This window comes from Caloenas nicobarica, chromosome 5, assembly GCF_036013445.1.
Source record: "Caloenas nicobarica isolate bCalNic1 chromosome 5, bCalNic1.hap1, whole genome shotgun sequence".
In the NCBI taxonomy this organism is placed as follows: domain Eukaryota; kingdom Metazoa; phylum Chordata; class Aves; order Columbiformes; family Columbidae; genus Caloenas; species Caloenas nicobarica.
The window spans coordinates 12,692,583-12,718,397 of NC_088249.1; the positions used below are offsets into that span (position 1 = coordinate 12,692,583).

The following is a 25,815-nucleotide window of genomic DNA, read 5'->3' on the forward strand; positions in this document are numbered from 1 at the left end:
AACAAGAAAGGAAAACAAAAGCAACGGCAAAGATGTTGAAGTTAGTATCTATGGGGGTGGGGGGAAGTGCTGTTTTTGATGAGAATTGTGAGGTTTTATTTAACTAAGTGGATTTGAAACCTAAAAAAAAAAAGTTGGGTATTAACTTTCTGGATCATTTTAAGTAATATTAGTCAAGTGATACTTAGATTATAGCTTCCCTTTGAAGACTGAAGAAGTTATACTTTAGCAAAAATGGACATTTATGCTACTATCTACAATCATAATTGACTTTTCCCTCATTCCTAACACAACTCAACAGCACATATTTCTTCTGTTAAAGCTGACCTCTCTTTGGGAAGAAGCTGGTGTTTGTTTTCATGTCTTGTGTACTTAATTCTCCTCCATTCCAAACCAGAGTTTTCCACTTTTGTACAATGGCATAAAATGCAAGTTAAATGCCTTGTCCATCATAATAACTAGTGTTGAATTTTAAAACAAAGTAAGTGTTTCAAACAGAAAAATAACAGCTTCTGAGGGCATTTAAAAGCATGTCAAAAAATGTTAGTAATACATACAAACTTTTAATATGAAGGGCCTGGGGAAAAATTGCACTTAAAAAAAAAAAAAAAAAATCTATTCCTCTCCAAACAACCCCAATACAAAATGTTTTCAGAATCTGCTCATAAGCTGCGTTTTGGCTTCCTCACCCCTCCCACCCCCAACAGCTTTCTGCGGTTACCAAAAGCTGAATTAGAAACAACTCAGAAACAAAGACTATAACAATACCGATAGTCCATAAATGGCTACAGGCTAATTTTGTTTAAGTTGCTTGTTAATTCTGTTATAGGATTTTCGGAGCATATTTGAAATATCAGCATCAGGCTATTATGCTGAACATGGTGGTAATGTAAGTACCCAGTTCTGACAAACTAAACCAGAACTCAAGTTCCTGAAAAATGCTGAAAACCTTTCCCCATAACAAAACTCTCCAAACTTTGGCCTCTATCAGACTTCTGCTCAGCACAGGACTCTGTCCTGCAGCTGCTACAGGTAATTAATCCCCAAACCCCGATTAGCAGCCGTGCTGGCAGCAGCCTGAGCTGCCTGCAGAACTTAACCTTCCCTTGTACAAACAAAAGGCCCACGCTGCTCTAATGACTTTACACTTTAACTCTGCTGGAAATAACACGGATTAGCATACTGGACAATAGGCAACCAAATCAAAAGCTTGATTTAACTAGTACGAGCCAAATTCAAACTTCAGCCACTGTGCCAAACTCCATACAACAAGGCATAGTTTTCTTCTTAATTCAGTCAACGAGAAGTAGTAAAGTCCCAAATTCATGGCAGAGAAGGAAACCCAGGGAGAAATCAGTTGGTGTTAAAATGATCTTGTTGTGAAAGAAAACATCCTCATTAAAGTATCAATTTCACTAATTTTTAAGTGTCCAAAACCAGTAATTTTGCCTAAACATAAATCTTCAAGTAGTAAATCAGTGGCAATGGCTTATTTAGAGTCCCACAAGCAATCACTCCCACTAACAACTATGATGTTGGACATCTCCCTTTTTTCCTGCCCCTTCTCCCAGCTGCTGCTGGGACTCTTCCCCTCACTGGTCAGCAAGCACCAGCAAACCCTTCCTCCGACACAGCGTCCGCACCTTCTGCTGTCACCGTCCTTCCCGGCCCTCGGGAATGTAACCCTCAGCCTTGCTGCAATCCACAACTTGCTTTTTTACTGCGGTTACCGCACTGGATGCAGTGCCCTTCCAAGGATGCATAAAAGTGTGACATTTGAAACAACTTTCAGTAAGATTACAACTGAAGAGAAGATTTAATGGAGTCCAGTCAGACTCCACTTTGCCTCCCCTGTGTGTGCATACGTAAGTAAGCTAGAAAAGAGACAGAGAATATAACAAAACTATGTCTCCTGAAGAATGCAAAGTTCAATTATAAAATAAGCATAACCTGTTTATTATGCAAGGAGAAGACTGAATGTTCTTGCCATTGAGATCATTACATTCGAGTGTGTTGAGCAATAAAGTTGCAACTTCAACACAACCAAATAAGCAAAGTGGTACAGTGTCAGAAAATAAAAAAAATACTTAATGATATAAGCTAACCAAACAACAACAAAAAAGTCACAACAGATGTCGCCTACTCTGCCCACAAGAGCAAAAGCTCTATTCTTTGCCTAACTTGTGATCTGCCTCTGCAGTACACAGCTCATCCTCACAGCAAAGAACATTTGCAAGGAAATATTTAGCACACATTTGTAATGCAATTTATTCTCCAAGTACAGCCATATTATTATTATTGCTCCCAAGCCAGTATTAAATTTAAAGTGACTATACATCTTATAGCACCTAATTCCACGTTTTCTCATGGATAAAGCACAGGGGGCTGTGAGGGGAGCACGGGGTGCTGGGAGGAAGGTGGGACCTTGGGGGGTCCAGCCTGGGGCCACATCTTCCCGCACAGGGTCCATGTGTACGCTCGCACGGTAGCAGGGTTCCAAGTGTGCTTTGGTGGTACAGTTACAGTAACTGAGGGAAAAGCGCTTCATAGTAAAGATGTAAAGATCAGCAAAACCCTTCAGGTAAAGCCAAAGAAATAAAAAGCATGCTTTTGAAAGGAATCCACATAAAAAGAAATTTGCAGCAATAATGCACAACCATTACCAGACAGCTTTACAGTATAATAAGAATGCCATTCTGTCAATACATACTACTTCTTTAACATTGTCAATATACTTAGATTGGGTGACCTCTTTGCAATCTAGCTGTCATAAACCCCACAGATGTCCCCTATCTTGAAAGGCATTTGAAGGAGACCATGAATCCCAACAATTTGCCTTGAAGCATTAGATCTACTTATCAGTCACTGCCACCATTTCTGCCCATGGACAGACAGAACATCGTATCACCTACATCCATAGCATGTTAGAATTAATAATTGCCTATTTTCTCTTCCATGAGAAGAAAAAGGACTTTTAAAGTGAAATTTATGCAACTTGTTTTCAGAAATCTGAAGTGAATCACATTCTACAAGTGTTAATTTCTTTTCATGGATTATAAGGCAAGTCTCATTCACTGTCTCAAAGATGTAAAGCTACATCTCATGAGATAAATGCCACCTACAATGTCCAAAATTAGATAAAACAAGGAGGTATCAATTCAGATGCCTGATTTTTCATCGTAATACATATTTGTAGTAAAGCTTGGAAAGAAGAGTTATTTGTCATTTATGCTTTGCTGAGATTCTGCAGGTTTCAAAGAGAAGGCAGAAAAAAGAGGGAATGTTCTTCATGCCTCTCTTTAAATTTTCCAACCAGCTAATCCATGATCTCATAGATTGGAAAGATTTCTTGTGGCAAACTAAAAGACAATACTGAGTCAGATGATTAATCTGCTTCCAGAGCGCCTTCCAGTTTTTCAGCAATTTATTACTTGAACTTAGCCAAATGTGAGGAAACATCTGAAGCAAAGCCAACAGCAGGACATGGACACTGTTTACAAGAATCATTTCCATACTATTTCAGTGTATGTATGCTAAAGCAGAATGCCATACTTAAACTATTAATAAAAGAGAAACATATTAAAATGCATACTATTTTCTGTAGATTTTACCTGCCTGGAAACGTAAATCTGAACTGTAAATTGATGGTGTAGAAAATAAAGGACCTCCCAGAATTAATAGCTTTTTTTTTTTTTGGCGGGGGGGAGGAACCACATGGTCCCCCCCCACCACCTCCCCCCCCCCCCAAAAAAAGAAACTATCTGTATTTATTTTTGCATTGTCTAATGCCTATAAGTTTTCAAAATAAGTAAGCTCTATATTATTCACTTGTTTTCCACACAGTACTAAAATACAAACTTAAAAAGCTGAAATTAATAGAGGCTTGGCATTTCCCACACCCTCCCCAAAGATGACTTCATTAAACATATTCCACCTTTGCATTATGTAGACATTAATGTGGTCTTGTCCAGTTCTGACCATGGCAGCTGATTAAGTAGTGGAAACATCAGATATTGAGTCTGAAAAGACTGGCCAAAAAAAAAAAAGGTTTATTAAATCTGTACATTGCCTCTTTGGAGCAACAATTAGCAGGATCAAATTATACATTAAGCACTTCCAAAACTTTTAGTATATATTCTGTGTATTTTATGTGTGTAAAGTACATAGCACGTTGGAGGTGTGGTTGCTAGACACAATACCCATTAAAAGCAGCATCTTACAGTCCTGGCCAAAGCTGTCCCTGAATTTAGACACTCTGCAGAACATCAGAAAGGAAAATCTAAACCTTGTAGCGACGATAAATTCCAGCAGTGGTCTGCAGCAGAAATTAAAGATAACCCACATGATGGAAAACACGGCAAAGGATGGCAGTGAGACGGCAGCATCACCTGCACAGATGCTTTTCTTCTGGTAGACTGTGCCAACAAGCCTGAGCTGAGCTCAACTGGTAGGAATGCTTTCCGTGCTTGAGAGATATCAGTAAGTATGTAATTCTCTGCGCTTTTCCTGAAATTAATTGGTACGAGTATTTACATTCCTTGAAAAATGTTCTGAACTCCAGCATCACTACTACAGCCTTATGAAACATGCACATGGACAGACAGGAATTCCCCAGCCCCAGCACACAAACAACTGTACGGCAGAACCCAGCAGCTGCTGAGAAAGCCCACGACACCAGCAGAGAGAAAGTTAAGGGTCGCATTTAGTAAAAAATAAGAAAACAAAAAGCACAATCCCACGGCTGAGTTTAGATAGGGAGAACTATGATTGGATTTGACGCGGCATACTAGCAAGCAGGTAAGAACACTGAATATGCTACACTTCCAGAAACACTTTTCCAGCCGTAAAGGCCCGTGTTTTCCAGGCTCCACAAACTCTGCAAAACTGTCAGATGTGGCCCAAGTCACTTGGTACACATTTGGCAGCCTTCCCTTCTCCTGCCCACATCATCGCCGGTATCTCATGCAAGTAATTGAGTTACTTAAACTATTTTCTTCCAGCTCCCTGGGAGTCACACTAACACTAACTTTCAAATGACCTCCCCACTTTACCTCTCTCAATGCCATCTGTTTAGCTTGAAACTCTAACAGTGCAGAAAAAAATCCCTCTGTGGCAGGCATCTCCTACATCTTCAAAATCCTGTCTTCCCTTTTTGGTTCATTTCATGCATCTTTGAGTTCAGGGCACAGAAGTCAGCCACACAACCTTGGATGGATACAGTCTGTCTGAATTGACAGTAACTGAGAGAAAAAGGAGAATTAGGAAGAGAGACAACCGTCCAAGGTTTAAAATTAAAACCTTACAAAATGAACACAAGCAATACACTGTGGCACATAAACAGGGGAATGCAGCCATGACACCGTTGCCAGGGTTAGATGCAAGATCTGGAAAGTACCGAGTATTCTCCTTGTAGCAATTTCTGTGGCATAATGTCAGCAGTCGTTTACAGACCAAAAGATCCTCTGTGCGAGAGAACAATGGGAAAATAAAACAGCAGGTTTAGTTTCCTTTGATAATGCCACACCAAGCTCCTTTGTTTAAAAGATCAGTGTCAACAGTATTTCACAGACTAAGTATCTTTTCTCCATCCAGTTTTGTAATGCAAAACATTGTACTGTACCTGAAACACAGCAGCAGTTTTCCAGGCTTGTCTCCTGGGGACAATGACAACACATATGGGCAACAGCTTATCATAAAGTCTGGTACATACTGCACTGGTCTGGTAGACTCCGATTTGACCAGATTAGAGTCTTCCACTGTGAGAAGCAAGTGGATTTAAGGCCTAAAATAATGTTATCCTATTTAATCTTGTTATTTTGTGTGGTAAGGGAAAAAACAGACAAATTTTTAACTATGTTTAGAACCCTAAAAGCATGTTGCTTTACCTGAAGTTTCAGAAATCAAAACTAGTTGCTGGCTGAACACTAAAGGAATGTCCTTTATTATGTCAAATCCTCTAATTGTGTTTTATTATAAAAGTATACATAATAGGACAAAAGTGCAAACACCATATATGCTTTTTCAGCTGGAAAGCCTTGATTGTGAGGAACAAGAAATCACATCTAATCTTTAAACCTGATAGCTATAGGAACAATACCATGCCTGTCTATAAGCTTACATGTGTATATGTGCATACAGGCTCTGAACAGGTAGGACAACTTTTCAGTTCAATCCCTGTTCTAATGCATGTACTTAAGATAAGAGTGATTAACACTGCAAGGAGATGGCCTAGTTTGGTACAATCAGGTACATCTCACGGTAAGTAATCTGAACAGACCAGATTAGTTTTTCCATGTACTCACAAGGTATGTGTGTGTAGGAGGAACCAGGAAGAAGACAACTCTGTCCCACACATCCCCCAGTGCCATAATCTGGGCTGCACTGGGAACCCATGAGACAGGTGATCTGAAAGGGACCAGAGTGACAGTTATGTAAAGCATCATCTTGTGAGAACAGACCACTTCTAAACCATTCTAATTTAAAAAAACCCTGTAATCCAAATATTTCTTATTCTACTATATATGGAATACAGATGGTTATTTCTGTGAACAGTATTTTCCCTTCTCTAATATAGCTATTGTAGTTCAGTATTTATAAAATCTTATTACTGTGTTTCCCAACATTTGCTGAGGAATAACTTGTCCTTTTACAGTTTTACCATTAGCAATTTGAAGATGGCGAATATAAAATTAGAAGCAGAATTTCAAAGGATAAATCCATAATAGCAATCATCACTCAGAGCCTCACAGAGGGGTGCACTGTATTCATTAACAAAACGGAGGAGAGAAAATTATCTTAACAGAAAATTCTCAGAAAGTTCCTTGTGGCTAATTAGTCAGCAATCACTGTAGCAAAATTATAAGCATGTGCCCTTGACCTGCCTGTGGTTGTTAGGCCATAACCAGCAGTTTACTGTTTTTTTCCCCAGCAGATGGTAGATGAGCTTCTATTCAGATATCAACCAGCTAAAAATTATCTTCTCCAATAGTGCTTAAGTGGAAGATGGAAGAAATTTTTGACACATCAATAAATTAGAGGAATTTTCCCCACAAGAGGTCTGTCAATGTAAATGCTTTACAATTTACTGTGCTAGCTCTGTTGTGCATAGAAATCAATAGAAAACGTTTTAACAAGTTATCATTCCTCCACATTATGCTGGGATCAGTCCGTACCATAAGAAAAAAAAATCATGAACAAAAGCCAGGAGAAAAGAAGACAACCTTCTGTAGCATAATATTAACACAAGGTCAGCAGTTTGAGAGAAGTGACACCATGGGATCTGCCTAGTAAAGAAGCTGGAGATACAGCCTAACACAAACTTGTAAAGAAAGGAACTTAGTTCAACATATTTTCACTGCATTTAAAAAAACTGAATGCCTCCACTGGATTCTTCAACTATGCCGTATGCAAGTAAACAGAAAGATTTACTTTTACTTGCAGTCAGGACAGATTTAAATGGCAAGAAAGCTAATTAAAAGCATCTTTTTAAAGTTACTGATGTCAGCCTGTGATAATGCAGTACAACCCTTCTTTATTTTATCGTGTTTGTTGCGTACTTCTTCAGTTATTTTCCTGGAGAAATATTGATTCACACTAGCAAGAAACCACGAAGACTATCAGCCACTAGTTGATCTACAATTAAATGCAGCCTTAACATTACATTAGATATAGCACTATACAAACACTTAAGAAACTACTTATGTTAACACACATTTCTTCACTTTCGTATTTGATATTAGAATGACAAGTGATACTTAAATTTACTTGGCCCATTAACTTTTTATCTACAATTTCTTATAATCTACATTTTAATGAAAATTATAATCATATATGCATAAGGTCTTAAAAATCAAATTGAAATTACTATTAAACTTCACAAATACATAAGCAAATAAAGCACTTTTTCCATTTAAGAAATTAAAGATTTACTAAAACTGAGACTACATCAATAGCAAGAAATCCATAATTTTTCATTAGAAATACTTTGTGTTTTGTCTTATTTCATAAGCATATCCTTGGAGAATTAAGAATTGGAAAATCTTGCCTCTAATCAATAGCATTTATTTTTAAGATATAACCCACCCACCAAATATTCTGCATTTACATTTCTTAAAGGCTTATCAGCTTTTCAAATTGTTTTCTGTATACTAAAAGTAAGAAACATAATACAAAGAGAACAAAACATTCCTCCTGCATTTGCAGAAGGGGTTATTGATGTCAAGAGCAGATTTATCACTTTTGCAAACTCTGGTTTCTTGTTCTCAGATAATGGCTTCACTTCGAGCAGTGGTCTGACTTTTTTTCAGAACTCTGTACCTCGTGAATATTTTAGTTTCTGAAATTAATGCAGTATAACATTAGGCTTCATTACAGGTTGTCACAAAGACAAATCATCATCTAAATATTTAAAGGAAAAAATTCTTACAAATTTAGAAAACTATTTTAAGTCTTCTTTTCAGACCTGTCTTGTTCAGAAATGTCTTTCACAGTAACGTACAATTTTTTTCACTATTCCCAGTTAATCTAGTGCTCATGAGAAGTACTTGAATTAACTAGTGACACCCTTGCTTGGATGGGAGAGGGAAAAAAGCATACAGGATGCCCACAACAGACTGGAAATTTTCCCACATCGTCCATCTTATCTTTGTATTCAATTGGGGTTAAGTCTTCCTTTCATTTAATACTGATAGACATTAAAACTCCCATTTAAAATTATTTGATATATGGTAAATCAATAATTTACGCTAAGTAATATAATTATTTTATACTAAAATCTTCAGATCACACATTTCCACTCTCCAGAAAAAAAAGAAAAAAAAAAAATCTTTACTGACATTAGTGCAGGAAGAACAAACTGCCCTTGCCAAGGACTTAAATACAGCCAGAGACACTATATTTGATAGAGTGTTAGATGTCCTGGTAATAACCAGGAAAAGGATTGCTTTAGGGCTTTTAAGGATGCAGAGAAGGAAGAAAATCCCTTTATTCCCTACCCTTAAAAAAACTCAAATAAATTATTTCAGGTTTGTTTCAGGAAACAGATAAACATATGTAATCTGAAAAATTATTTGGTTTAAAATGCAACTCCTCTAACTGAACACAATTCGCATTCTTTTTGTTTTTAACTGGGTTCCCTCGCATGAGATCATACTCTTATTTTTACCACGGTGGGGTGCATGGCACTGTCACACATTTCACCAGCTGCGATGGCATTCCCAGCACATGATGCCAGCGTGGTCCTGCCGCCCCCGGAGCAAAGGAGCTGCACTCCCAGGCCGGCCCCGTCCTCCCCAGCATTTGGCAATGCTACGATGATGGGCATGTGGCCTATTTTTAAAAGAAATTCGGGTTTGCATGGAGGAGGAGACAGAGCTAATCTATTTTCTAGCTTTCATGTTTCTTAAAAAAAGTTTACAGATATGCTTTGATCAACTAATGCAGCATTGTATCTCCCCAAGGCTACACAGAGAGTCCTCAGGGAAAGGGAGAGCAGACAGCAGAGGCCTGATCCGGCCTTGCCTGGGAACAAGGCCAGGCCAAGGTCCAAGCAGAGCCTGGCTCATGACTGTTCCTCTCCCTCAAGGACTTTCTGGGACTGGTTTCCTTCTGGCAGCAGTCGGGACTTCTCCCGTATGAGTTTTACCTGAGAGATTAGATGGGCACAGGCTGTGCGGAGCAAAGCCTTTTCCAAAAGCCATCTCCTTATGGCACTGAGCTGAAGTACTAGTGCCAACAAACCCTGCAGAAAGCCTGGCTGATAAAGCTCTTGTTGCCCCACGATTACTAAGCATCTGAGCTTCGACCTTCGTGATAAGGTGGAGTCTACCGGCAAAGACAAACCTTTAAGGCTAATATGGCCATAGAGATTTAGGGCAAAAGTTCTCTTATGCTTTCTTAGCTCGGGATGTGGATGGACTTCAGTTAAGTCAGACCTCTGTATCCAACTATACAGACACAACATAGGGCAAGTATAGCAACTTGAACTACATTCATGTAATATTTTCAGGGTTCTCACTTGTGACGCTGGAATTTGTTTTATTTATCTTCCCCTCTTTAATCCTTTTTTCTTTTTTTGTAGGCTACAACTTCATAAGTCAAATTCAATACATGCCAGGACACCATTTAACATTAAAATCTTTATTTACGATTCAAACAGGTACATTCCTAAAAGTGGTCCTGAACACAAATTACCAGTCTCCAAGTGCATAAAGATTATTTCAGGGAGAAGACTCACCCACAATGCACCCAGGTATAGTGAACATCCTTAATGCAGCACAGAGCAGCAATTTCCATGGGTGGCAAGCTGAGCAACATACTGAACTTGGAAATCGCTAGATTTGTGAGAGGTGGGAAAAAGGCTGAAACTGACTGGAAAACATTTCTCCCCACTGCAGTGAAGCAATAGTTCAGAAAACAATATCTGCTTGCAGCACATCCATTTTTTAAGCCAGACAAGGCAAACAGGAGATGCCTTTTTCAAAATACACCTCAGTTTTGCAAAAGGCAGACAAGAGTAAAGTCTAGTACAGAAAAGTTCAGCATGTAAATACTTAGTTACATAAAAGACACAAATATAATAAACAATCACAAGGTAAGATACACAGATCAGAAGGTCATATTCCCAATATTTAACACAACTTAGGAAACACCCCATCAGGCTCTCTCCATGGCAGTGAAATCTCAACCCCACAGCTACAACTTCCCCGGGCCAGTGACCCAACTCCTCAGGCTCAGTCATCTTATTTGCAACAAACAGTTTCCAAATTTTGATTCTTCACCAAAACCAAGCTTTTCGTATTTGAAAAGTCAAAAGATTAAGAGAAATGAAAAACAGTCTGATTGACCAGGCATCCCCAGTTACACTCAAGCAGTGAGAACCACCAAGGCAAAGGAGTCACACACCCCAGCAATGATATTCTATCCATACCTCTCTGGTTTATTCCTTTGGGTTTTTTTGTTTTGTTTTGTATTCCAAATGGAAACAAGACAGCTTCATAAGTACACTATCAAGTAAAAACAACCCACACAAGTATTTTACTGAAAAATATATTTTGAGCAGTTGTTCACAGAGTGTGATAGTTCCCATGTCCCTATTTATTTAAAAAAAATTAAAATTTCTAGAAAAATATTATTAATTTTTTAATATATTTTTTACTGTATTGCAAGTACTTCAACGCCTTACTAGCTCTCCTTGCCAGAAAATGAAAGGCTTTTGAACTGGATATCAGATTTACTGGCTTTACATTTACTGGATTTCAAATTCACATTAAATATATTACTGGATCTATTTGACTCAAGGAAAATATGTCTTGTGAAATGAATGAGGCACAATTCCTATGAAAATTATAGGCAGTGATGAAGTTACTAAAAAAATTTGTAACACATGAATAAAAGTTTTGTTTTAAGGTTCATTGTCTTAGATCTAACATCTTCTGACTTCCCAGAGCTTAAAAAGGAAAGCTTAATAATTTTCCTAATTTTTCCAGAGGTGTTGGAACTTTCTATCTGCTTCCTACTTTTTCCACAGAAACAACTGACAGCAATGAGAGTGTATTAGCATCCATGGATCTGTACCAGAAGATAAAAAAAAAATATCGTGTTTCATAGACAACTGCCTACAGCAGAGTAAAGACAAGATTCAAGAAATCTGCATTTCCTCACAAACTCTCTAAGGGACTACACTCTCATGGTGCAGGTTCTGGAGGCTTCTGCTCTTCAACCTGCTCAGTGTCTGGTGAGACACTGGAACAGAGAAGCTGCAGGTGCCCCATCATTAGGGGTGTTCAAGGCCAGGTTGGACAGAGCTTCGAGCAACCTGATCTAGCGGAAGAGGTCCCATGTGTCCATCATAGGCAAAATCTATCCAGCCGTACCCCTGCAGTCTACAGTCAGCGTCTCCTTAGCTGTTCTATTGGGCCAAAGACTACACAGTCTGGTGGGGCAAGAGCTGGAGGACATTCAGTTGTGCTGCTGAGAGCTGTGCATGGAGCCTCATTAACACCAGTGCTGAGAGACCACAGCACACACAGCAGAAGCATCATCTGCTATTTTGGCAGCTCACACCTGCTTTCTGAAAGATTTGCAGTCTGGCAATCAGACAGAGCAGCAGCGTGGTGGGAAAAGGGTTCCTTCTGATAGTGCCGAGTCCTCCAGAACTCAGCCTGACTTTCTCTCAAGAAATCAAAATGGTGCTAAAAATTTGAAGAGCAAATCGTAACTAAAAACTGGCAGCATGACCTCACAACTACCTTCTGACTGCCCACGGACAAGTCTCCACCACGCAGGCAGCTGTGACTGCTGCTCACTTTAGGGAAGAGATCGCCCCATATCCCCACGACACAAACACCTCTGTGAGCTGCACCGGGGAGTCGCGGTCCCAGGGCACGTGGCGAGTGTCTTCCCACAGCAGTTCCCGCAGACCCAGCAGCACGGCCGGGCCGGGAGCTCAGGGGCTTCCATGGCAAGAGTGGAGCCCTGTTTTTCATGGGAAGGAGCTGGGATCCAGTGTGCACATGGAAAATATGGAGTTAGGCTCCCAGCACAGCACCCAGAACATGCACAAAACCCAAAGCATGCTGCCAGAAACGTGGCAGGACAGGAGGCAGTTGCCACTGCCTGAACCCAATTCTGCTGCCACCACTCCCTTTGACCTGCTGGTGATACTTTGCCAAATCAAGCTGGATGTCCCAAGATCCCACAGGTATACTAAATGCTATATGTTTTCTTCCACCTTGTGAATATCTCCTCATAATCCATTTTCCAATGGACTAATTATTAAATTAATACACTATAGCTGCATCAAGTCCCTGCTTCATCTTCCTTCTCTCTGTCCATTCCTCCTCAATACAAACTACAAACCCATCTCCTTCAGCCATTCCTTCCTGTGTCCTCAACAGGATGCAAAGGAGGAAGGGTAATGCTCAGAATATACAGTGCAAGAAAAAGGTTATTATTGTAGAAAGTTAATTTGATAGTAAATAAGACACTGGGTGTAACTGGAAGCTAATGCACAGTTTTAAGATTATGCGCATAATATGCTGTAAAGAACTTCTTACCTAGACAAAGGAGTTATTCAGAAATAGAAATGAGAGTGCCAGTAGGTTTCTCCAGCTTCTGTTGGTTTATTTCAAATGGATACAACCCGTTTTCACTTTAAAACCTCTGATTTACACAACTGTTCAGAGTGATTCATCTTCAGTGCAATGTTGCTTAAAGAAAAATGCATACGAACTTGTATATCATTCATATCTAATGCCTTGCCAACCCATACCTTTTTACTATCTAATTATCATGTGGAAGCCTGTCAAAAGTGTCAAAAGCTTTTTTTTTTTTTAAGCTGCTACTTTTATCATGAGAGAAAAAAAAAAAAAAAAAAGGAAAGGATAAAAAATTCTGAAAGACATAGTCACTTTAACAATGCTCATTTATTTCCCAAGGTTTGTACCTACAAAAGGTCATAAGAACTCCCTGGACTTCACTGCATTCTGAACCAGCCACCTTGGGGGAAGCCTTGAAGGACTGAGTTTATTTGGTTGCCTCACGTTTTCACTCCCACAGCTGTGGATGTGGGAATTCAGCTCATACAGATTGCAACATGCAATAACTGAGGTTTAGTATGCAGCTCTTAACCATAGCTCGCTAGAGGACAAGTAACAGGGACTCATAACAGCAACAACATGTCAATTCTTCCCAGTCGTAACTGAAAAAAAGAGGAAATATTTCACAACTGTGCAAGTTACTGACTTGTCAAGGGAGTCACAGAATTGCTGTTTCCAACACAGAATGATGTAAAATTTTTATAGAGGTCTAACATTTAATTTTAGTACGATAAACGATTATGTACAAAGAGAAACTGAATACATTTCTATGCAGCAGAACAAAAGGTACTACAATAAACTGCAAGTAAAAACACATCATTTACGCTATTGTTTGAGATAAATGAAGTTTCTACTAAAAAGCTTGCTACTACATTTACAGTAATGATAAAGTGCGCAGAAGTCATGACAACAGTTATTTTTCCTTCACTTACAAAACGAGCTTTCACTCTGCTGAACATCAGGGATCAGTAAGGGCTGACCAGAACCCAAACAAGCTGCCTCGCTCAACACGGAACCAAACAGTTCAAATTAATTAAACAAACTTAGGTCTGAACACCACTGGTGCCTCTGCAGAGCAGCACGCGGCAGCTCCCTTGTCACACAGGCGCTGCGCCCCAGACTGCCCGTGCTGCTCGGGTGTCTGCAGCAGATGAACCCACAGCGCCTGGTAAACCCAGCAAAGGGTGCATAACACTAATGGTTTTTAAATCACTGTATATGTTTTAGCCAATACTAAATCTAGTGATCGGAGTTACTACTAACCTGCATAGTGCAGGAAGAGCCCCATGCCACAGCTGGGAACACCCCAGCAGAAAGACCTTCACCCTGCCACAGCCAAGACGTTTGAAATAGGGTTTTTTTTTTTTCCACCTCCCAATGTATTTGTCTTACTTCTATTTCACTCCCTCGAGACACTCCTTTTTAAGGGAGCCAGACTGGAAAAAGTTAGGAATAGCCAGGAGAAGGTGGTCTAGAGCTATTTTATTGTTGGAGGAAGTACAGGAGCAGTGCTAAGGTAGCATCTGAAGAACCTTGCTAGGAAAGGTGAACGCAAAGAGGACTTGGCAAATGTTTGCTTGCTGAGCTCAGCATGGGACTGACAGACACTATGTACAACCAGAATTACAAAGATCCAAAAGCTTGTGGTGTTTTTTTTTTCCCAAATCTCTTTCCTCACCTTTTCTGGTACTTGTCAGTGGTCCATGGAGCATCATCTAAGAAAACTGGCCTGTAACAAAATACATCCTGCTTGAATCTCACATTCCAATTCTTAAATGGATTAACCAGTTCCCAATGCTAGATATTAAAACTGACAAAAATGTAAATGGTTTTTCCCACCACTGACTATAAGCAATTGTTCCAAATTAAAACCAAACCACAAAAGATACAGAGTCTTTGCAATTGTGTAATTTTAGGGTCTTTATTAAAAATGAACCATTTCATTTATTCTTGTGTTAAAATATCTACATGTTGGAAAGAAAGTGTCAAAAGCACAAATTTTATTATCCTTCTCCAAGTTCCCAGAGAGGCTTCAGCCAGGCAGCAGCTACTTCAAAGCTTCACATCGCACATGCCTAGAGACTGAAACTGAGAGAAGCAACTGCCAAACTCAGGAGGCAGTAAAAGGCTCACAGGGCTCCCCGAGGCTAAACATTTTTTAAAATTAAAAACTCAAAAATGAAAATGGGAAAGGAAGAAAAACCCTGAAGTTACATCCCCCTGGAATGATATGCACACAAATTTCTCATAAACTGCTGATTCACAGCTACCAGGGTTAATAATCCAGCATTGACCAAATGGTTTCTGGGCTTCGCAAAATCCTACAGAGCCTTGCAGGAATCACTGGAGCTGCTTTAGGCTTACTTCAACTTTTTGGAAGCGAAGAAGAGTAAAAAAATAGGACACACAACTGCTCTCTCCAGTGCAAGGCTCTTAATCCAGGCCTTCCTACAATGCAGATGAAAAGCTCTTCAGAAATGTCCATTGCCCACTCTCAGAGAATCTCTCTTTCCTCTGTATGGATATTCCCCTTCCAAATCTTTTCTAATTTTGATTCCCAAACATCTGATACTTAGTCTTACTGTCATACACCCAAAGTTCAAAGAGATTAAAATGACTGCTAGCTACAATGAAGATGACTGCTAGCTCCTGCAAGTGTATTTCTGTTTAAATTCCTCAACGCACAGAGGTCTTGTGGATCTTCCTCTTCTCCTCGCAATGAGTTTGCTGTCATCAAAAGAAATGCTCCAGCTGCAGTCAGCCACACTTGGTTCTGAGAACGGAGCTGCAGCACAACATTGATGATGTTTGTCACTGATTTATTCTGGTTTTAGGGTATACCTTTTCCTGCAAAGTTGTCGAATAATCTGATCAACATGCCCCTGAAACCAGTATGCTCCCAAGAACGACAACATCAGAAAGATCATTGTTCTTTTAATAGAATTTTACTTTTTACTTTTGAGAGAAAAGTAAAATTTCTAAGGAACACGTAGTTACAAAGTTTTAAAGTGCAAGAAAAAAAGTAGATGATATGCAATAAGGAATTAAAATATTGTGAGTAATAGCCCTGTGTGCCAGGGCTATGATATTTTTTTTTACTCAAATGTGATGTATTATTCTGCAAAGAACATAAGAAGAATTACAAAAAAAATATTGAGATTCATAGCTTCCAGGGAGGGGAGAGGAAAAAAAAAAAAAAAGACACACAGACACATATGAAAGCAACCACAAAAGCTAAACATTCACCAAAGAAATTCAGGAATCTCAATAGTAAAAAATTTATGTTAGTCCACCCTGCTTTAAATGGGTAACTGCACTGAAAATGAAATTATGCATATGTAATTTTCCACCTCTGTGAACTTTTAATTCAATTATAAATCATATTTGTAGCCGTCAAAAAGTACTTTTCCTCTTTATTACAGTCTTGTAGTTGCTGGCTGCCTCCCCCCTGTATTGCCTTACACATTGTTTTAAAACTTTGCCTGCCTCCACCACGCCTGGCACAATACAGAAAAAAGGGGATCACTTCTACCTGCTACAATACAAACCAGATGGGTATCACTTCTAACTTGGATTAATTTATTGATGCTGTGCAACACATGGTGCCACAAGCAGCTGCAATGACAAAAGCAAGGGTCCAGTTCCACAAGACACAATGGCCAATCTAGAAACCCCCGGTCTGCCTGCAGCACCCGCTACTCCTATTGTGTATCTTCTGCTGCTTCTGGAAGCTGATTTAATTCTCCAACCTGGCAGAAAACTAACCCAGCAAAACCTAAGTACCACATACAAACATTGTGCAGATTATTTTTTTCTTTTCTGTTGGGTTAGCATGTTAAATTAACTCTGACAAATTATTCTGTCAAGTGTTGAGTGGGTAAAACCACCGAGAGCAAGAGAGGCAAGGGGAAGTGACACCTTCCCCCTGAACAGCCGCACGGTGAGTGTCACTTTATCTGCCTGAGATATTGCAGACCGAAAATGGGAACGGATGGCTGCGGTGGGGGCATCAGGTTTGCCCCAGAGACCAGAATCCACTTAACCTCAGCCTCCTGAATTTTACAGGATCTTCCAGCTCCCACAGCTCTCTGGTTTGTTAACCTTTACTCCTAAGCAACCCTATACACTTTCTTATCGCAGAACATCTGAAGGACCCAGCCTGTCATCTTTAACATCCCTTATTCAGTCTCCCCCATCTATGTTACATTGTATTCTTTCACTTAATTGAAACACTGAAGCAGATAAAAGGAGAAAAGGTTCTTTCAATTTAGCTTTGCCCTGGGGGAGGAGAAGGAGGAAAGTGGTAGGTTACCCTGGTATTGACTCTCTCTGTTTAAACAAATTTTAGAAATAAGCATATCAATCACCCAGGGGTATGTCTTCACATAAACAGTTAGGGTCCCAGCACGAGTGTCCTACCTGGGAATGAGAGCTACAGAATGGAATCTCTCAAATAACTTACACATGAGACAATGCTGGAATAAATCACACTACTCTGTTCACTGCTGTGAAGTTTCACCTTAATGCCTTACAACCGTGAACTCCATAAAAATTGAGTACATACAGATATATTGCTCTTGGGAGACCATAGCAACAAACATATTTTCCAGCTTCCATGACTTTTAGTTAAAAAAACATTCGCTTAACACAACAGCAAACATTTTTCAATTCCACAGCTGGACATTTAATCCTACAACTCGGTTTCTTAACTGTTTCCAAAAAGCAAAACAAAGCACCCAGGTCATAAAAGAAAGCTGAAATACAGTTCAAATGACTCATGATTTAATTCAGCTGTAAATTAGTTCTGAAAGACTACTGGTGTGATAAGTCAGAAACATTTATTTTCAGACTTGTGCAGATAACGTGCTTATTCTAAGTCTTTCAGATAACAGACTGTCAAATGTAACAAAAACAATCTGAGCAAAAGCCACCATACAGTAATCAATCATACTGAGAGGGGGTGGGCAGGGAACCCCATAACCAAAAACCTTAACATTTGTATCTTGCTTATTCAGCTTTAAAAACAGAGGTGGAAACACTGAGCTATTAAATAATAAAAAGGCCAGGTAAACTGCTATGGTCATATCTGCCCCACCACCTTTACAATAACTGGGCTTGGATCCTTCAATAAAGCAGAGCTGTTGTAAAGCCTTGATTTCAGTTCTGTCCTACCTGTTAATCTTTGCTCGAAAGAAGTCAATATTTTAGTTTTCAGTTCTGAACATGATCAGTGTCCATAATCAGCTTTTTGATAAACAAACCATTAATAAATCTTCAGACCTGCAGAACTGCTCAAGCCCAACAGAAGTCCTGTAGTCCCTTGTTCACAATACTAAGAACCTCTTCTCAAGGAAAACAGAGTGAAACAACAAGTAAGCGACTTTTCAGGAGTAGTGTACTAACCATATTTCTTCCCAAATCGGAAAGAGCAATGGTAAGAGATGAGATACTGGGAGACAACACCTTTCAAAGGGGACGACAGCAGCACTGCCAGACCACACATCAAAACCTCAAATTTTAAAAATGGATCTTTTCTCACTTCTCTTTAGAGAAAGGCCTCAAGCCCTGCAAAACATATAAATGCTTAACTTAAAAAATGTATGTATAAATTTTTTTTGTCCCACAGGGTCCCTAATTAGTTCATTAAAACATCTTAACACAGAGGAAATTACTTATTTCCAAACTGAAATACAGCCACCACAGGGATCTCACACATACATGCTGTGTAGCATAAAAGGGAGAAAAAGAAAAAAACTAGACTCACACCTCCCTCCGTGCACGGCATTATGCAAAGTTAGCTAAATTCCAGTGGTGTATATTTTTTACTGTGAGAGCCAATATTACTAAGAATCCCCATTTTCTTAGGCTCAACTGGAGTTTGCCATGAGCATTTTCAGAGTTCGAAATTGCAGTCATGTTAAGTCCGCAGCCAAACTCCTACACTGCATCAGGATTTTGTCTCTTACCCCAAATCACATCAGTAATTGTTCACTGCATTACACTGAGCTATTTTAAATATACTTTATATCCACCTTTCATATAATCCACGGACATGAACTCCTTAAACTCAATTCAAAATTCAATTTTTAGGTTCACAGTTAGGAACCTAAAAAAGATGGCCTGATTTTTCAGATCACTTGAGCATAGTCCTGACTGTCACTGCCCTATTATTTTGGCCTATATTTGGAAGATGTAAGGTGACAAGGCAGAAGTGCAGGCAGTGATTAAAAGACTGGACTCAGGATATGCTAATGCCTGTGAGGTTTTTATCAGTTTAGATAAAGACCCCATTGCCAGCGGTGGCCCAGCCAGCCCCGCCAGACCACCCATCGAGCCGCAGCCCCCGCTCACCTCCCAGCAGCCACCTCCGCTGTGTGCAATTCATCCAACATGCAGCGGTAGGACCACATTGTGTAACACATGAAGCCTTTCGTGCCAACTGCAGGATCAGGAGGACCCAGCTGCCGGACCCTGCAAGCTGTTTAAAGCAGCATCTCATTTGGGAGTTGGAAGGATGCTTTCTAGGCAGCAACAGGTCTGTGTAAAACAGTTTGGGAAATGCTGGACAGGGAAGAGGAAAGGAAGTAATAGACTGGTAACTGGTTTTAGTAAACATAAAATAAATATGAAAGTGACTGTCAGCATCTTCTTCAAGTTTCAGGATGATCCCCCCCCAACCCTGCCCACCAAGAGGAAAAAAAAAATATAGCTGCTCCCAAGGCTGCTGACTTCAGGGTACAAAAACCTTCCAGAGCCTCAGGGAAATTCTACACACCACTGCCCAGCCATCCCCACTTGGGTGTACAGGAGCTGCAGCGGGAAATCTCAAAAGCTCTTTCTGTTTGTTGTGTTTTCCACCACAGTTGTAACAAAAAGAAACATCACGTTTTCATGAAATACAAGGTTCTTTACAAAGTTTTCATTAAAAAAAAATATTTGCCTTTACTACCTCAAAACAATGATTGTTTCTCTGTCTTTTCTATTTACATATTGCAATATGTTCATCTATTCTGTATCTTAGGAATCTCACATTTTAAAGCGTGGCTTAGGCTCCTGTTCCCCCACAATTCTCAGATGACTACAAGCCAGTGGCAATGTTTCATATATTGACCTGCAACACATTACAGAAGCTATACTTAAAAGCAAAAACATTTCTTCTTTCCTGTTTGCAGGAAACTTGAACGTATGTTTACAATCAAATACAAGGTCTACGCTATTAAGAAATGCAAACTGCTTTTATCACAATGAGGCGTTTATTTCAGATAAGTAGTAGTTTCTACATTCCACGATATCTAAGAACACTGCTAGAGACCTCTGATATGTTTTCAAATGAGTATGTTATATTTTTTGAATAATCTGTCATTTCAAAGCAAGACAAAATAATGATGGACCATGTCACATTTTACTCTTTGGAAGTAATGGAGTGTGGACAATCTCACTTAATTACTTTCCAAAGAATTAATTTAGTGAAATCATGTTAACATATCATTATCTCCACCCCATCTCCCTAAAAAACCTCAGGGAGCTACTTCCACATTTTAATTATGTAATGGACGAACATTTTAATTTGTGTTTCATGGAAGAAAAGCATCTTCCATAGGTCTTTCTGCACTACTTCTAAGCTTTCACCATTCCTCACGGTTGCCCAATTAGTGTCATTTGCCAACAGCAAGCATGCCACAAAAAATATAGTCATTATACCATTTCACACAACCTTCCTACTAATTCTCTCACATCTTCCTCAAGATTTTAATGATCAAAGGACAGATTCTTCACTACAGCTTCGTAAAATTTCTCTTGACAAAAGAACAGCATCAGCTTTAAAAACTTCGTCTTAAATTTCTAAGGAAAGGAGAAATGGAAGGGAAGTCAGGATAAAACCTATTACAATGTATGTCACTGACTGGTGTACTCCCTCACTGCCTCCTCATGTATTCACTTCTTAATAATATACTTCCAATATAATTTAAATCCTTATTTGAATTGTTTGCACGTGGTTTAAGCTTCAGTAAAAGAATCTGAGTTTTACTATTCTTAATTAGAACTTAAAACACATATTTTCTCAGCTCTCTGAAGTACTATTAGGTTTTTTTATAACTCCTTGAAGATCAGACAAAGCATGTTTTTCTGCTGAGAGCCAAACGCTTTAATTTGCAATTCTATATGTTGTTTTATTCATGATAAAATACTTGATGCTTGTGGTTTCTGTCCATACTGCTACCACTGACACAGATTCTCTATTGAGGTTTGACTGTCACCGAAGGATTCCCTCATGACTGATCTACATTTTCATTTGTTTTTAACACTCAGTTTAAAATAAAAAAGCAAAGAAAGTATTAAATTCCAGTAACCACAATTAACGCTATCCATGATTAAAATGAGCTTTAATAATTCATGATTTGGAAATACAGAGGTAATTAAAGAGCAACAAATTCATTGTACTCCTATAGTGTCTTATTAACAATCATAGTTTGAGCTGTAGTAGGCTAACAATAAATATTGTGAAAGTGTCCATTGCTGCAAGTTATTTTTATTTCATAGTGTACCGACTTATTCTGCACTCAGTTACTGCACACAAACAAAAATGTGTTTCTGTGTGCCATCTCTCCCCTTTATTTCAGGATAGAAGAAAATAGATAGAAGCAAGCTGATAAAAAAATCAACTTGTATTCTATATAGCTCCAAAAAGTGGAAAACAGACACTTAATGTAAAGTTCAACCCAGTATTATGTTTAAGAGTTCAATTGTAAGAGCCAGAACACACCTCAATGAAAGGAAAAGTAAGAACATGCTCTCCAAGCAATTCTGGGTAAAACTCTTCTCTGTCCTACAAACTGATAGAAGCTTCATGCAGGGCATGTCCTCTGCTCCTCAGTCCAAAATGTGCTGCTGGCCTGGAGAGAACAGGCCTAGAGATAAACATGAGAAATGCTGGTTTCTCTGTCTGTCTCTGCTGTTATAGGCTATTGAGAAAAACAACAAACATGAGTAATGCTATTAACTCGTTTGCAACATCTTTTCAAACGTGCTTGCAACATCTTTCCATACACACGGAATCCGCCCAGTGAGAAACACATGAAATCCAATTTCACTTTGCAATATTCCTAGGAAGTGATCACAGTAAAACAAATCACAGTTCCTTCCAACACTCGACATATTTCAACTAGTGACCTGAAAACTGTAAGGTTCAACATACCACTGCTCCTGCTCTAATCCAGACTATATTGTGCGGTTTTGGTCCAGCTGTAGGAAGAGGGTGACTGGTTGTATTTGGGAAGGTCAGGGAAACAAAGGGTGAGAATCAAATGGGAAAGAAGAGCTGACTGCCACAATAACGCTGTCCATACAGGTTTCCTGTTTGTGGCGTTCACTTCCTCACCAACATGGCATCACTCCACTTGTAGGTACACAAGTCAGAGAAAAAAATGTACATATATTCTATTTATTTTCAGGAATGGTGGATAATTACATCAGCAGAAGATTCAAACTGGAAATAAACTGACCAAAACTAGTATATGAATTGATTCACACAATTTACCTTTCATGACTTAAATAGTGACTGACAGTTACCAAAACTATTATCTATCAAAAATCTTAATAATGTGATTTACTGGCTGGGAGGGTGAAAAGGAACTGTTAGTCTTTAAAAGGTTTTTAAAAAATTATTCTGCCTTTTTAAAAAATTTTAATATGGTTGGTTTTATAATATAGAATCATAGAATAGTTTGAGTTGGAAGAGACCTTAAAAATCACCTAGTTCCAACCCCCCTGCTACTGGCAGGTACATCTTAGTTTTTCTACTAGCAATTACACTTCAGGTAATCACTTAAACAGAACTGTAATTAATATTATGGAATACCCTGCAAAATAAATAAATTTCACTAAGAATTCGGTTTACACTTTTTTTACTGCTTTACCCAGATATTCTATATTTGAAGTTTGTCGAACAAGGCATGTGTGGTTGCAAAAGTGGCTATTTGACAGCTACAATCTTCCCACTAGCCAAGTGAAGAATATAAAAAAGATGCTACAACCTATAAATTAATCAAGGATAAATTCTCACTTCTAAGTCCACACAGGCATTCTGCAGAGCACAGGGATCACAGATTTCACCCTTTACGCTCTACATGCCTAATAACCCTGCCCACAGTTGTTAGCGTGGTGTAGGACATGATCATTAGGCCATCGTTACAGCTATAAATGGACAGGGAATTGTGGTCAGAGGACCCACAACCCTCTGCCCACACCCTACGTGCCTCCCCGACCTGTCTGTAATCACTACTGATCACTCTGGCAGCTCAATACATCAGCTGGAGGTGAGATGAGCACTGTCTATAATTCCAGTGCATGCCTTGGTTGGTAAAGTTTCGGGTCCAACATGGCTCTCTCCATCAGTTTTCAAGCAGACACTAAAAACGTTCACACAGTCTTGCCTCATCAGTATTCTACCACTTTTATGTTCAGCTTAAATAACACATTACCAACACCCTGACTGACTGCAGATAAGCATAATGGTTTTCCAGCCAAGAACTACATAAAAGTTACATCAATACCAAGGAGGGTATCTATAACCAGGCAGGGTTAATATTATCCACGCTTTACTTTCCGACATGCAGAATAAACCAACAATGTTCTTCATTACCTAGAAAGTGAGATGTAAGTTGAGAACTGTCCTTAGACAAGCATTAAGAGGAGTTGTTTTAGTGTCTTTCTTAAAAATAAACAGAACAGGCACAGCAACTAGCAAAACGTTTTCTGCATCTGGAGAGACTGTCCTCTGAAAATCAAGAGGGAGATTTCAAACTAACGCCATAAATCCCTCCAAAGTAGGTATGTACTCTCCTCTGAGTTTACAACTATGGAAACTAAGGCAACAAGAATGAAATAACTTGCCTAAAATCACATTACAAGTTTGTATTTCTTGCTTTGATGTCATCTCAGACTGACACTTGCATTCATTAACACAACGTTTCTCAAATGCCAACCCTACCCTACTCTTCTGCAAAACAGAGTTGCAGAAAGTAGGTGTCTTTGAACTAGCTGTGCTAAATATTTGCCCTAGATTTTAGACATGCAGCTCCAAACGAACATATTTTCCTTGCCTCTTTCTTCTCTCCCTTCCTTCAATTTTACTCATTTCAAACCATAAAAATATGTTACTAAACAACCATGGAGACTAAATTTTCATATGAATAAAGAAGAAAAAAAAAGAAAAAGATGACCTAAAGACCCAAATTATTCTCCTGAACCCAGAGCCCTGTCTAGAGAAAGGGAGGCTTGGGGTAAGTTTGCCTTTATACTATTTCTTTCCCCTCTGACCAGGTCCTCCAACAGCCAAGACTCTGCTCCCTTGTCCCCATCACAACCTCCTGCCCACCGCCGGTCCCTCCCTGCCCCATCTCCTCTGTGCTGCCACCCGCCCCGAGCAGGGAGAAGGGACCGGGAAGCACCAGCCACCCTCGGGCCCAGGCCAGAGCTCACCTGCTGCCCTACAGGTGACCCACAGCTGTTCTGACAGGAGCACAGGCTTTGTATCCTGATCTTTCAAACACAATACATTCAGGCAGGCTCTTCATCATTTCTTCAGTTCGAGACCATCAGAAAATTCCATCTTGTCTTTACTTGTAAAACTTACTTCTTCCATGCTCAGAACAGAAAGCCTTTCAACATACAGCAATGATCACTTCCAGTGCTTACCAGACATTTCTGTATTTCACTTTACCCTATATTAAAAATCACATTTTCCTTCACATCTCCACCACTTGCTTGCTCTATTTGGTTCTTCTTCGTGCCTGCCCCACTCCCAACTTCACATCATCTTTCATACTTGTATTCATTCATACTGTACTTGTAAGAGCTTTCCACCTCACTGTAAAGCAATTTTCTTCTCCTCTTTCAACCTCAAAACCCCCACTGGCATCCTCCATCTTCATTTTTTTCCTCATGGATCATGTGTGTCTGATCAGCTCAAGGCAGTATTCAAAGGCCCAATTCTCTTGTTCTTCCTCATCTCACTGAAGGCTAACTCATAAAAGGAAAGGCTTCTGAATCAAGCCAGCTTCTTTTACAAACACAGAATAATACAAGTTTACAACAGTTCTTGAGTTCACTATCTACAATGAGATGACACCTAGACAAGCGATCTTGTCAGTAACACATTCTAGAACATAATACTTAAAGATTAACTAAGATTTTAAAACCCATGTACAGCATAAATATGTACAGCTTAGTGCCATCATGTATAATAGGTGCCCAGAGTTACAAAATCGACATGAGTGACATTTCTCAGAAACGAGCTACTCTGCTTATTCCAACTATTCAGAAAGTGTTGCAACTCCTACTGTTCCCGTATGTGTGCTACCAGCATGAACACTGTAAAAGCAAAGCCCAGGGATTTTGGTAGGAAGACAGCGTGCTTATAAATGGGTTAGAGTATAAACTTTGAAATACATAGCTCTATGTTTTCTTTTTGAAAACACTTACAATGAAATATTTATTAACTTTAGGCAAAACAGGCATCTGCTATTAGCATACAACCCCCGTACATAGTCACAGTTTTCTCTCCTGAAGAGCTCTGAGAATATCACACAATGCGGAGCCCACACGCACCACTCATCATGCCCTGAAAAACTGCTCCTAGTCTCAAGGTCCACACATATTAGAGTTTTTCGATAACCCATCCCTTTCTTGCGCCACACCACAAAGAAAATAAAGTAAA

General features: G+C 39.3%; 1 protein-coding gene across 7 annotated transcripts in view; it reads right to left on the reverse strand.

The window, feature by feature from the left end:
* Nucleotides 1-25,815, reverse strand: part of EML1 (EMAP like 1) — a 128,309-nt gene that overhangs the window by 55,972 nt on the left and 46,522 nt on the right. The gene's annotated exons all lie outside the window — the stretch shown is intronic.